Consider the following 14,486-nt stretch of genomic DNA (forward strand, 5'->3'; position numbering starts at 1 on the left):
ACTTTAATCTGACCTTTTGGTAAAAATTGTCGATCAATCGCAGATGCTATCAGTTACTGAAGTTTTACTGAAATTGTCCAATCTAGCTGCAAATAAGCAATGTATTTGTGTCACTTTTCCTTAAAATTATGAACTTTATATTGGCTTTTTTTCATCAGTGTTCATATTTTTGACAGAAACGAAAATAGATTATGATTGCTTCTAAGAAATAAATGCTTGCTTTATAAGGAGGAGCAACTAACAGTATTTAGGTTTTTAAAATGTAAGGAACATTAAATTCATCTGCTTTGTTTTTCCCCAAATCATTGTTAAGTGCTTTCTGGTATTTTATTCTACAATTGTGGTATTTATAATTTCCTATACATGTCAAATGATGTGATTTTCCGTCTAGTTCTAACAAATACAAGAATTTTGCACAACCTGTAGCTGGGAACAAAGTCTGACTTTTTGACAATATTTGTAAGGAAGGAAGAAAAATCTCTCTTATATATTTTTTTCTCTCATAATAACTTATGAGAGGGATTACATGGGGGGCTAATTTCTCAAATGTAGCTTTTTTTTATATGTTGTCCCACTTCCCATTTCCCCCTTCCTTTGCCAAGATCCCATGCACTTTTAATGACCCATATATCCAACATCCCACTTTAATACCCTCCATATAGCACATCCCAAACGCGTGTCATCCCTCATTCTTCGAAAGGTACATTGGTGACCTTTGGAAAGACTAACTGTCTTGTCCTTACAATTTATAACCTTTTTTAGTCGCAGTTAAAAGTATCAACTCCTGTTCAAGGTTCACCAAAATTTCTGTCATACCAATTAGAAGTACTCTTGATTTGTATACCTGTCGTTAAAATAAATGACGTATTTGCCACTGAACATTAAGCACCAAAGAATCAATTAATCTCACCCATGTGTTTCCTCAATTACTCACATATCCATTAGTTAACCTCTACCTTACTTTTCGGAAGGATACCTTGATGACCTTTTGAAAGACAAACTGTCTTTCCCTGATCATTTATAGCCTCTTTTGAAAGACAAACTGTCTTTCCCTGATCATTAATAGCCTCTTTTGAAAGACAAACTGTCTTTCCCTGATCATTAATAGCCTCTTTTGAAAGACAAACTGTCTTTCCCTGATCATTTATAGCATCTTTTGTTTTGTAGAAGTTCAGAATATCTATAGAATGTCTACTAGTATCAACTCCTGTTCGAGGTTCACCAAATATTTCGTTCATACCAATTAGAAGTGCTCTTAATTTGTATACTTGTCGTGAATATGACTGAAATATTCGCCACTGGATATTTAGAACCAAAGAATCAATTAATCTAACTACTGTACAAAAATATAATTATATTAAGGCGTCATAACCATCTTATGTTATACACATGTATATGCGGTCATATCACTTAAAACTTGTTAGCCATTCATTATGATATGAACTTTCAAACATAATAATAACAAATTAGGGTTTCACAACAGTGTGAAATGAGTACATTCTCGTGATAAACTTTGGATTTTAGGTAGTTTATAATGAGGTTATTGTCATATCAACTTGAAGCTTATTAGAGTACATATCCTAATTACGATGTGAACTTTCTTACATGTTTGTCTAATTAATATTTTGGTCCAGAGAGGGGAACAGTGTCAAAAGGACACATATTCTCGTTTAAAAAGTCCAATATAAACATAGAAAATATCCTTTTACTAGTAAGTATACTGATTGATCGAGTGTTCTTCACATATAGTCCAGCAACAAAAAAATCATCCATGTTCATGAAGAGAAAAAAAGGAAGAAAGGTAGGCTGGCAAAGTGTTTCGACCGTAATGAAGGAAAGGGAATTTGGACTGAAAATGATGGTATACTGAATTGGATTTCGGAACAAATGTTACAAATGTTGCAAGGAAGATTAAAAAGTTGTTGCAAGTGTTTTCTAATCGTACAGGGAGAGGGAAGGAGATTGACACTATTTCTATATATATATGGCATCGAATTAAATGACCGAATAATTCGAATTCCGGTCGTGTCTGCGTATTTATACATCCCGAACAACCAACGGGTGCTGCATCCGAGGTAGTCATGCAACTCAGATGGTGAAGCCGGGACAAATTATGATACACTCCAGATTTTCAAAAGAAGACCTATAAGTTAATTGATACGTTTACAAGTAAACAATTAAGAATGGAAATCAGGAATATGTCAAAGAGACAGCAACCCGGCCAAAGAGCAGACACCAACCGAAGACAACTAATTGGTTTTGAACGCAGCGAGAAAATCCCGCACCCGGAGGTGGTCCTCAGCTCAATGTGTTATGTATTATACTAGTTCAGTATATACGGTGGAAACTATATATATAACAGTAAAAGTTTATATACCTCTCTTTTAATGCATGCATGTTTTGGTTATACAGTCCTGTTGTATTCACCAATCTTTGGCTGTCCCATCTTTTAGCTTGCCTGACTTGTCCTGACGAGGATGAATAAATAATAACGCAACAAAACGGTTCTTAAGTTAAATAAAATGTATCTCAATATAAAACTATATGTGCTATAAACAATGAGCAATAACACAACATAGATATAAATATAAATATATTAAAATCTTTTGAATAACCAGATGAACAATTACTGTAAAAATGTTAGGTCTGTGAAAAATGAAATGTTTTTGTCAAAGTTAACCTGTGTTTGCCATCGTAAGAATATTACTATAACTTCTGTCTTATTGTGGGTTTTTTTTTCTGACGGTTTAAAACGGCGAGGTATCGTAAGTGGAATATACCAGATTTTTCATGACAAAACTATGAAAAAATCATGAATAGCTGACGGATGCCTGAAGGAATAGAATTGCAAATCTTTCCATTGGAGCAGGGAAGATAATATAAATGATTTTTTGTTTTCATATTAACGCTTAGTGACAAATAGTTCATGCATATTAAATGTAAAAAACAATTCAACAATATCTCAAATTAAGGGTTTCCGCACAGTTGGTTGAACAAGATAGATGAAGGGAGGAACATTTAAACTTATACAGTAAAAAGATGGTATGTTACATAGGGACAGAATATTTGACTTGCACGAGACTACCTATGAACACTTCAAATAGTTGTTACAAGGATTTTGTCAGTAACGCCCATAGAGATAGGGCACACATACTACACAAGACATCAAATTAAACTACCACAACCTTTTACAATAACATTCGTGGCTGTGTATTAATACACCAAATACAAGCAAAGATCTAGAGCCCGTAGAGGAGAAAGAACCAAAAGGGATTTTCAACCGCATAAGTCAGTGACAAACAAGACGCACGAATAGGCATCGATTTTGACACCGGAAGGGCGAAGTCATGGTGACCATATTTTCCTACTCAATGCAATACATCCTTATGGTATATTGAATATGTTTTTCTAATAGTAATCTTTGTACATATAAATGATATGGAAGATATTCCTTGTTCGTTTCTGTAAGCAGTTGCAGTATAAACAGTTATCTCTTTCTAAGCGAATGGTTGAAAATGAAATACATAATCTATAAGAAACTTTAATGCTTTCAAACAAAATTTAAGCGTCTTGGGACCATCGCACGAGCCCCATTACATGCACTTTTGAAAGTAAATGTAATTTTGCGATGCACAACTGATTATTCATACAATAGTCATATCACTAATATCAATTATCTCAATTGTTTAACAGACATTATTGATGTGCATTATATATTTAGATAATGTCGTTTTAGAAATATCCATACATTGACAGAAATACCAACCAAATACTGCAAGTTATAACATCAAATATTTGGCAGGACAATATCCATATTATTATACTTTATTTGTTTAATGGAAGAAATGTGATTAACAATTATCTAACACAATTGGTTCTGCATTAAGCAAACAGTTACGTCATAATCTAACGTAGACAGCTGGGAATGGACAATGCTTTAAGATAGGCATGCACCATCTTGATTCAAGTTTAAAATTTGATAATAATCATTCTAAGTTCATTTCAAACATCAAACAAATATTTTAAAATACAAAATTAGGAAATAATGATTCATTCTGTTTAACTAAAGAAGTCAATTTAAATTTTGAATAATGGTTTTTTTTTATTGCCGAATGCTATGACTAGACGAGCAAACCCGGCATATATAGAACTATATATATATATAGGAAGAGGCTTAGAAGATGACGGTAGTGAAAGAGGTTATATATAGTTGTTAATTTTTGTGTCATATGTTCTCTTGTTGAGAGTTGTCTCATTGGCAATTATACCACATCTTCTTTTTTTTATATTTACATGATGATCTGGAAGGGCTCTTCATTTCTGTATTTGTAGGCCATTTTAATCTATTTTTAAATATTTTTGACCTTTATTCTAATTTCTTTAACTTTTATGCCTGTACTTTCTCTATTCTTTATTGAGTTGGTCCAATCCAGACCAACTTAAAATCTCCGTCATCCAGAATGAATGTAAAATTCGGATTTCTCAATTTTAAACCACCTTTTGTCTGAAATTTATTAAAGGGTTCAACTCTTTGTTGTAAAATTGATATTTTCTGTCACATTGCAACCATGCAGGTCACTTTATTATATCTTATGTTGATAAGGAGGTCCGGTTTGGGACGATCAATGAATTTAATTAGTAACATATATGGTTGTAACCCCCCCCCCTTTTTAACCTTGTTTGGGACCACACTTTTGAAAATGGCTGGATCCGCCTGTGTTTTCTGAATTTGATTTGGACGATTTCCTTATGAAAAATATGTGAACTTCTTAAAATTTTAGATATTGATTTTTTTCAGCAAGTTCCCTTGTTATACTGACATCTCACGACGACATATTTTATGCAATAATGGTATAATGCATATTACAATACAATCCTGCATTGTTGACGTAGGACAAGCAATCTTGTGAAATATAACCTTAATAATATTGGCTTTTCATGAATTAGTAAAAATATAGACTGCATTAAGTTGTCAATATTAAGCCTTAAAAAAGCAAACCTGCGTAATACAAACTTATTTTATCTCAAATGCTGAATTTTTAAATGGATTAGTCGATAATGTAATACTTTTTTAAGAACTTTAATAAAATGAGCCCAAAGCGGGGTCTTATCGTGCTTATCCGTTCAAGCTAACAGCTATAAGTATTAAATGCAATATATCATTCTATATGAATGGCTAAAGCAATGATTTGAGACAGTCGCTCGAAACTTAGTACCTGTCATATTAAGTAAACTGCTTCAACATGTCTTTCGTTAGAGTGGCATATATATAGGTGAAGGTCTGAACTATTAAAGATTGTTAGTATATTTTAATGCGTAAAACATGCTTACATTGTCAATTGTAGTGCGTTACGTCTAGGTTTCAGAGTAACATTTTATGATTTTTTTTGGTTCCATTATCGTAAATATGTTGCTTATTTGTTTGTGGCAACTGCTCAAGGCAAAGTTGACATAAATTCGTACAAGCTTTTCATTGCAACATTTACAACCAGATGCTCCGCATTGCGCAGCTTGATACGACCGCAGAGGTCGAACCCTGAAGTTGGTACAAGTATGGACACAACATTCAAGCTTGATACAGCTCTGAATTTGGATTGTGATTAAAAAGTTGACATAGAATAGGTTTCTGACACAGAAAGAATGTATTCTAAGAACTTTAAAAAAATGAAAATGGACATTTACCTATTATGGTCCAATATCTAAAATCTAAATATTAGATTCAGCTTATCAAAGAACCCCAAGAATTCAATTTTTGATGAAATCAAATAAAGTTCAATGTTGGACCCTTTAGAGCTCAATGTGGACCAATTTGATAAGGGGGCCCAACTATCAAAAATCCAAATGCATGGTTAGATTCAGCATATCAAATAACCCCTTATATTCAATTTTTGTTGAGTTTAAACAAAGTTTAATTTTGGACCCCTATTTTGACCAACTTGAAAACTGGGATCATAATCAACTAGAGGCTCTAAAGAGCCTGCGTCACTCACCTTGGTCTATGTGAATATTAAACAATGGACACAGATGGATTCATGACAAAATTGTGTTTTGGTGATGGTGATATGTTTGTAGATCTTACTTTACTAAACATTCTTGCTGCTTACAATTATCTCTATCTATAACAGTACTTTCTGTGGGAAATGTTATTGAAAATCTTCAAATTTAAAGAAAATTGTTAAAAATTGACTATGAAGGGCAATAACTCCTTAGGGGGTCAATTGACTATTTTGGTCATACTGACTTATTTTTAGTTCTTACATTATTGCTGTTTACAGTTTATCTCTATCTATAATAATATTCAAGATAATAACAAAAAAACAGCAAAATTTCCTCAAAATTACCAATTCAGGGGCAGCAACCTAACAACCGATTATCCGATTCATCTGAAAATTCCAGGGCAGATAGATCTTGACATGATGAACAATATTACCTCATGTCAGATTTGCTCTAAATGCTTTGGTTTTTGAGTTATAAGCCAAAAACTGCATTTTACTCCTATGTTCTATTTTTAGCCATGGCTGCCATCTTGGTTGGTTGGGCGGGTCACCGGACACATTTTTTTAAACTAAATACCCCAATGATGATTATGGCCAAGTTTGGTTAAATTTGGCCCAATAGTTTCAGAGAAGATTTTTCTAAAAGCTAAGATTTACGAAAAATGGTTAAAAATTGACTATAAACGGCAATAACTCCTAAAGTGGTCAACTGACCATTTTGGTCATGTTGACTTATTTGTAGATCTCACTTTGCTGAACATTATTGCTGTTTACAGTTTATCTTTATCTATAATAATATTCAAGATAATAACCAAAAACAGCAAAATTTCCTTAAAATTATCATTTCAGTGGCAGCAACACAACAACGAAATGTCCGATTCATCTGAAAATTTCAGGGCAGATAGATCTTGACCTGATGAACAATATTACCTCGGACAGATTTGCTCTAAATGCTTTGGTTTTTGAGTTATAAGCCAAAAACTGCATTTTACCCCTATGTTCTATTTTTAGCCATGGCGGCCATCTAGGTTGATTGGGCAGGTCACCGGACACATTTTTTTAACTAGATACCCCAATGATGATTATTGCCAAGTTTAGTTAAATTTTGCCCAGTAGTTTCAGAGGAGAAGATTTTTCTAAAAGATTACTAAGATTTACGAAAAATGGTTAAAAATTGACTATAAACGGCAATAACTCCTAAAGTGGTCAACTGACCATTTTGGTCATCTGACTTATTTGTAGATCTCACTTTGCTGAACATTATTGCTGTTTACAGTTTATCTCTATCTCTAATAATATTCAAGATAATAACCAAAAACAGCAAAATTTCCTTAAAATTACCATTTCAGGGGCAGCAACCCAACAACGGAATGTCCGATTCATCTGAAAATTTCAGGGCAGATAGATCTTGACCTGATGAACAATTTTACCCCGTCAGATTTGCTCTAAATGCTTTGGTTTTTGAGTTATAAGCCAAAAACTGCATTTTACCCCTATGTTCTATTTTTAGCCATGGCGGCCATCTTGGTTGGTTGGGCGTGGCATCGGACACAATTTTTTAACTAGATACCCCAATGATGATTATGGCCAAGTTTGGTTAAATTTGGCCCAGTAGTTTTAGAGGAGAAGATTTTTCTAAAAGATTACTAAGATTTACGAAAAATGGTTAAAAATTGACTATAAACGGCAATAACTCCTAAAGTGGTCAAGTGACCATTTTGGTCATGTTGACTTATTTGTAGATCTCACTTTGCTGAACATTATTGCTGTTTACAGTTTATCTTTATCTATAATAATATTCAAGATAATAACCAAAAACAGCAAAATTTCCTTAAAATTACCATTTCAGGGGCAGCAACCCAACAACGGAATGTCCAATTCATCTGAAAATTTCAGGGCAGATAGATCTTTTCCTGATGAACAATTTTACCCCAGTCAGATTTGCTCTAAATGCTTTGGTTTTTGAGTTATAAGCCAAAAACTGCATTTTACCCCTATGTTCTATTTTTAGCCATGACGGCCATCTTGGTTGGTTGGGCGTGGCATCGGACACAATTTTTTAACTAGATACCCCAATGATGATTATGGCCAAGTTTGCTTAAATTTGGCCCAGTAGTTTTAGAGGAGAAGAATTTTCTTAAAGATTACTAAGATTTAACAAAAATGGTTAAAAATTGACTATAAAGGGCAATAACTCCTAAAGTGGTCAACTGACCATTTTGGTCATCTTGACTTATTTGTAGATCTTACTTTGCTGAACATTATTGCTGTTTACAGTTTATCTCTATCTATAATAATATTCAAGATAATAACCAAAAACAGCAAAATTTCCTTAAAATTACCATTTCAGGGGCAGCAACCCAACAACGAAATGTCCGAATCATCTGAAAATTTCAGGGCAGATAGATCTTGACCTGATGAACAATTTTACCCCCATGTCAGATTTGCTCTAAATGCTTTGGTTTTTGAGTTATAAGCCAAAAACTGCATTTTACCCCTATGTTCTATTTTTAGCCATGGCGGCCATCTTGGTTGGTTGGGCGTGGCATTGGACACATTTTTTAATTAGATACCCCAATGATGATTATGGCCAAGTTTGGTTAAATTTGGCCCAGTAGTTTCAGAGGAGAAGATTTTTCTAAAAGATTACTAAGATTTACGAAAAATGGTTAAAAATTGACTATAAAGGGCAATAACTCCTGAAGTGGTCAACTGACCATTTTGGTAATGTTGACTTATTTGTAGATCTTACTTTGCTGAACATTATTGCTGCTTACAGTTTATCTTTATCTATAATAATATTCAAGATAATAACCAAAAACAGCAAAATTTCCTTAAAATTACCATTTCAGGGGCAGCAACCCAACAACGAAATGTCTGATTCATCTGAAAATTTCAGGGCAGATAGATCTTTTCCTGATGAACAATATTACCCCCATGACAGATTTGCTCTAAATGCTTTGGTTTTTGAGTTATAAGCCAAAAACTGCATTTTACCCCTATGTTCTATTTTTAGCCATGGCGGCCATCTTGGTTGGTTGGGCGTGGCATCAGACACATTTTTTAAACTAGATACCCCAATGATGATTGTAGCCAAGTTTGGTATGTATGATATAGTATTGGCATTATATACAAATTTCATAGATGTTCTCAACTGCGCTCATACCAAAATCTTCAAAAAATATCAGGAACAGTCGTTGATTTTTGCGAGTGGTTTATTTATGTCTGACAACATCCGGTTTCAGTTGCCAGGGAAGCTGGATAGCATCAAAGTCAACAAACTACCACTGCTGTGATAATATATGATTATAGAATGGTAATTGTGATACTTATTCATGCAAAAACAGAGATATATCATAAATCTCATGTGGGAAATTGCACGGGTTCCATAAAAAGTCCCAAGAAGAAACAAAAGAAATCATAAAATAAATTCACGAAAAAGGAGGCGCATGCGTCAAGTCTAGATCAGCTGTTCTGAGCTCCGAGAAAAAATTCTCGAATTCGTTGTTTAATAGATATTTTTTCACAATTTGAACTGAACAGAACATTTAGAAGTATTTCATCTATTGATTTCATAGCTCAGTCTTACAAAAAAACACATTTTGACTATTTGTAAAATATCAAAGTGTCCTCAAAATTTACCGCCGAAATTGTCACATGATTTGTTGTTTATAATTGTGTTTTTCATTGACTTCCGGTGTAAACAAAAACAGTCCACAGGCTGACCCATCATCATTTTTTGACACCTTGCACTGAAATATCATAGTTGCACACTAACATTGCTCATCATTCCATCATCCGAGCCCTAGGTCAGCAATAGGGACAGAAGATAACTATTCATCGGCCCATAACAATACAGAGCCCAAGTCCTGAGCACCGGTCCAGGTCCATCACATACCGGTAAGTCACTTGTATTACACCATGAACATGTTGACAATTGTTTATTACTTTGTTATCATAGCTACTATATTTATAGAAGAGAAACACCCAAATGTAGTTGCAAATGAGAAAATACCAAAAGTTAACGAGTATTCAATTTTGACCAACGGCATTAACAGTGACACTGCTATGACGCATATGAATACAGTCACCTGTGTAGTTGTTGAGAACCTTCATAATCAGTTTCATTGTAGTTCATCATTCATGTTTGAAATAACATCTAATCTTAAATACCTCCATAACATGCATGTTTGTCTTAGTATTCAGAACACCATATACAAGATGGCAAAGCAAGATCCTAGATGGACAAAATTAAAACCATCTAAAATGCTCTTATTTTTTCTTTTACTCATGATCATGAAGTCTAATGATATCCAGACAAATCCTGGCCCTAGTAATGACAGCACAAAATATTTGTGTGGTACTTGTGATCAGTCAGTAAACTGGGACCACAAAGGCATTGTATGTGAGACATGTGATCAGTGGTTTCATATAAATTGCCAAGGTATCCACTCAAAAAGTTACGAAGATCTAAATGACAGCATGATAAGCTGGCACTGCATTATCTGTGACAAACCTAACTACAGCACGGTACTTTTTGACTTACATAGTATTGATTCACCAAATCCATTTGCAAGTCTTTATATTGGAGACATCAATCAATCAAATCCTCCATCAAGTCCAGATTATCAGAATCAAAACATCAAGCCTCTTCATGCATCTACACCCATACGTAAAAAAACTCGGGTGTCATCCTTTAATAAGCCTTTGAGAGTACTCAATATTAACTTTCAGTCAATCAAAAACAAGCAACACCTAGTAAATAACATCATTGACAGCACAAAGCCTGACATAATATTTGGCACAGAAACTTGGCTAAACCCCAAAATAAAAGATGTAGAAATATTCCCTGACAATTATAAATTGTACAGAAATGACAGAAAGAAAACAGAAACAGACAAAGAAGGGGGTGGTGTTCTTATAGCTATAAAGAAAGAACTTATTAGCTCTGAGGTATATGAACTTGCACCCCCAGACAAAACAGAAATGGTCTGGGCAAAAGTAGACATTGTTGGCTCGAAAACACTGTACCTAAGCTCTTTCTATAATCCAAGAACATCTGATGAAACTAGCCTCAAAAATTTTGACTTGATGATAAGAAATGCCACACAAATAAAAAATTCTACGCTTATTATAGGGGGAGACTTTAATCTCCCAGGTTGGGATTGGAATAACAGATCATTAAAACCAAACACTACTTACCCACACCTTCATTACTTCTTTGGCAACTCACTTGACGACACATGTCTCACACAAATTGTTGATGTCCCTACACGTAAAGACAATATTCTTGATCTGATAATTACAAACTTACCAAACCAAGTACAGCGTGTTGAAGTTATCCCTGGCTTATCTGATCATGATATTGTGTTCGCAGAATTTGCAATAGCTTCATCAAAACTTAAACAAAAGCCAAGAATAATTCCATTATACAAAAAAGCAAACTGGAGCACAATTAAACAAGAAATTAACACCTTATATAAACATCTCTGTGAAAATCAGCAACATCTTTGTGTAAATGAAATGTGGAACTGTTTTAAAACAACAATAACAAAAGCAGTGAAAGATCACATCCCACATAAAACAGCAAAAACAAAGGACGGTCACCCATGGGTCACAATAGAAACAAAAAGACTCATTAGAAAAAGAGATAGACTTTATAAAAAATCAAAAAAATCTGGGAATGCATCACTTGCTAAAAAATACAAAGAGGTTAAACACCAGGTGCAGAAAAGTATACGAAAATCATACTGGGAATACATTGAAAGCATCATATTACCACCACAAGATGAAACAAATTTTGGCACTATGAAAAAAATTTTGGACCTACATTAAACATAAACCAGGTGCTCCGCAAGGCGCAGCTTTATACGACCGCAGAGGTCGAACCCTGAACAGTTGGGGCAAGTATGGACAAAACATTCAAGCGTGATACAGCTCTGAATTTGGATTGTGATCAAATTTTTGACATTACATGGGTTTTTTTACACAAAACAAATGTCAAGATTTTACAAATCAATTAAAGATTTCTTCTTATTTAAATCTAAAATTAAATAGTTGACACAGCATAGGTTTCTGACACAGAATGAATGTGGTCTAATGAACTTAAAAGTTTTTTTTTGCCTTTGAGCAATTCACTATGCTGTTGAATATTAATCCTCTCAAAAAAATGTTTGAAGAAATTTTCTTTTTATTTATGAAATCTGAAATGAGAAAAATTTAACCCCCCCCCCCTTTTTTCACATCCCCGTTTCCCTTTTTCCAAAACTGATATCAATTCAAATTTCTAATGGAGTTTGCAACAATAACTACTCTTTTAAATACATCATAAAATATTAAAATGTAAAATAAAGTGCTTGTTATCACTGAATGGTAAAGATTGGTTGGTAGTAAAAGTGAATATACATTGTTTATTGTATAAAACAATAAAAAAAACTTCATCAGCAACATTTTATATTGGCAAATTTCCAATGAAGTTATTTACATAAAGTTATTGGCAAATAAAAATAGAAAATGACATCATAGTCATGTCTGGCAAATTTCCAACATACATTATCTAAAACATTTTAGATAAGATAAGGAAAAAAAGCTTCATCAGCAACATTTTATATTGGCAAATTTCCAATGAAGTTATTTACATTAAGTTATTGGCAAATAAAAATAGAAAATGACATCATAGTCATGTCTGACAAATTTCCAACATATATTATCAACTACTATTCTATACAAAGAAAGATAACTCCAATTGAAAATTAATTGCTATTGCACAATATTGTGCAATTAGATATTTCTTGCTATTGTGCAATACTGTGCAATTGAAAATTTCTTGCTATTGCACAATACTTGATATGGAATCCTGATTTGGACCAACTTGAAAACTGGGCCCATAATCAAAAATCAAAGTACATATTTAGATAAAGCATATCAAATAAGCCCAAGAATTTAATTTTTGTTAAAATCAAACTTAGTTTAATTTGGACCCTTTGGACCTTAATGTAGACCAATTTGAAAACTGGACCAAAAATTAAGAATCTACATACACAGTTAGATTTGGCATATCAAAGAACCCATTTATTCAATTTTTGAAGAAATCAAACAAAGTTTAATTTTGGACCCCCATTTGGACCAACTTGAAAACTAGGCCAATAATTAAAAATCTAAGTACATTTTTAAATTCAGCATATCAAAGAACCCCAAGGATTCAATTTTTGTTAAAATCAAACTAAGTTTAATTTTGGACCCTTTGGACCTTAATGTAGACCAATTTGAAAACGGGACCAAAAATTAAGAATCTACATACATAGTTAGATTCGGCATATCAAAGAACCCCAATTATTCAATTTTTGATGAAATCACACAAAGTTCAATTTTGGACCCTTTGGGCCCCTTATTCCTAAACTGTTAGGACCAAAACTCCCAAAATCAAACCCAACCTTCCTTTTATGGTCATAAACCTTGTGTTTAAATTTCATAGATTTCTATTTACTTATACTAAAGTTATGGTGCAAAAACCAAAAATAATGCTTAATAGGGCCCCTTTTTGGCCCCTAATTCATAAACTGTTGTGACCTCAACTCCAAAAATCAATCCCAACCTTCCTTTTGTGGTCATAAACCTTGTGCTAAAATTTCATTGATTTCTATTTACTTATACTAAAGTTATTGTGCGAAAACCAAGAATAATGCTTATTTGGGCCCTTTTTTGGCCCTTAATTCCTAAACTGTTGGAACCAAAACCCCCAAAATCAATCCCAACCTTCCTTTTGTGGTCATAAACCTTGTGTCAAAATTTCATAGATTTCTATTCACTTAAACTAAAGTTATAGTGCGAAAACCAAGAAAATGCTTATTTGGGCCCTTTTTGGCCCCTAATTCCTAAAATGTTGGGACCAAAACTCCCAAAATCAATACCAACCTTCCTTTTGTGGTCATAAACCTTGTTTTAAAATTTCATAGATTTCCATTCACTTTTACTAAAGTTAGAGTGCGAAAACTAAAAGTATTCGGACGGCGGACGACGACGACGACGACGACGACGACGACGACGACGACGACGCCGACGCCAACGTGATAGCAATATACGACGAAAAATTTTTCAAATTTTGCGGTCGTATAAAAAACTGATTATAGTGGTATTACTGAAATCAAACAAGATGGCAAACTTCTAACTGATCCACTACAAAAAGCTGGGGCACTTAACGCACAATTCCAGTCTGTATTTACACCAGCATCTAATATTTCTCATACAGAATTTGTCAAACAGTGTAACATGCCACAGAATACTTCTTTTCCACCCATATCAAAATTAATAATAAAAACAGAAGGTATACAAAAACTCTTACATAACTTAAATCCAAACAAAGCAGCAGGACCAGATGAAATTAAACCAAGATTTTTAAAAGAACTTTCACATGAAATTGCACCCATACTCACTATTATCTTTGAGAAGTCAATCAAAACAGGCGTTGTTCCAGATGACTGGAAAACTGCC

At 33.6% G+C, this 14,486-nt stretch overlaps 1 long non-coding RNA gene across 1 annotated transcript in view; it reads right to left on the reverse strand.

Annotated features, from left to right (window-relative positions):
- The window catches only part of LOC143075489 (uncharacterized), a 391,914-nt gene extending 377,799 nt beyond the window's left edge, over positions 1 to 14,115 (reverse strand). Inside the window, exon 1 of the long non-coding RNA XR_012978330.1 lies at positions 11,834 to 14,115. This is a non-coding gene — a long non-coding RNA (uncharacterized LOC143075489). The remainder of the gene's footprint in view (positions 1 to 11,833) is intronic.
- Positions 14,116 to 14,486: the final 371 nt, after the last annotated feature.

This window comes from Mytilus galloprovincialis, chromosome 5 (assembly GCF_965363235.1).
Source record: "Mytilus galloprovincialis chromosome 5, xbMytGall1.hap1.1, whole genome shotgun sequence".
Classification (NCBI taxonomy): domain Eukaryota; kingdom Metazoa; phylum Mollusca; class Bivalvia; order Mytilida; family Mytilidae; genus Mytilus; species Mytilus galloprovincialis.